Source organism: Propithecus coquereli, unplaced genomic scaffold, assembly GCF_000956105.1.
Source record: "Propithecus coquereli isolate 6110/MARCELLA unplaced genomic scaffold, Pcoq_1.0 Scaffold337, whole genome shotgun sequence".
In the NCBI taxonomy this organism is placed as follows: Eukaryota; Metazoa; Chordata; class Mammalia; order Primates; family Indriidae; genus Propithecus; species Propithecus coquereli.
In genome coordinates, this window is record NW_012149030.1 from 676,766 (window position 1) to 677,830 (window position 1,065).

Sequence of the window (1,065 nt, forward strand, 5' to 3'; positions counted from 1 at the left end):
GGAAAAGAGTGTCTTTTGCTTGAATGAGATGACTTTTGGTAGGCTCCTGAATGGGGACTGGCCACCAAAAGGACTGAGCCATGATTATAAGCTTGGAGCTTTCAACCTCACCTTTCATTCTCTAGAAAGAGAAGAGGGGCTGGAAATTGAGGTAATAATCAATCATGCCTACATGCAAAGCCTCTGTAAAAATCCCTGAACTGTAGGGTTTCGGAGAGCTTTAGAGTTTAAAAATACATCCACATGCCAAGAGAGTGGCACACTCCAACTCCTTGGAAATAGAAGCTCCTGCACTTGGGACCCTTTCAGACTTCACCTATTTCTATCTTCATCTGGCTGTTCATCTTTATCTTTTACTATATCCTTTATTAATAAACCAGTAAATGTAAGCAAAATCTTTCCCTGAGTTCTAGGAGCTGCTCCAGCAAATTATTCCAAGGAAGGGCTCGTGGGAACCCCAGTTTATAGCAGGTAGGTCAGAAGCACAGGTCACAATGTGGGACTTGAAATTGGCATCTTCAGTTGAGGACAGTCTTATGGGGCTGAGCCCTTAACCTGTGTGATCCATTGCTATTTCCAGGTAGATAGTGTCAGAACTGAATAGAATTAGAGAACACCCAACTAATGTCTGCTGGAGAATCGCTTGGTCAATGTTGGGGAAAAACCCACACACATTTTGGTGATCAGAGGTGAATGAAATATTCTGTATTGAGTAAGAGTAGAAAAAACACTTTGGCTTTCCTCTCTCTCTATTTTCCTATCTTCTACTTGTTAGGCTTAAAGAATTCACCCTCCCCAAACTTCCATCGAAACCACCTATAAAACCCATCCTGTTCCCCTTCCTAGGGGAGTATTAAGGCACATAGGCTTTGACAGACCCCTAGGGAGATAAAGGAATGGAATGCAAGAGGGGAACTTACTTTCCTTATCCCTCCCGGTTGTTTGAAAATAATTTATTTACTCCCAGAATAACCCTTTATAAAATACAAGGCTCTCCCCTTTTCTCTCATGGACGCCTTTTTCGGCTTCCACCTATCTGCACCAAGATGCTCAAAATAAACAGCA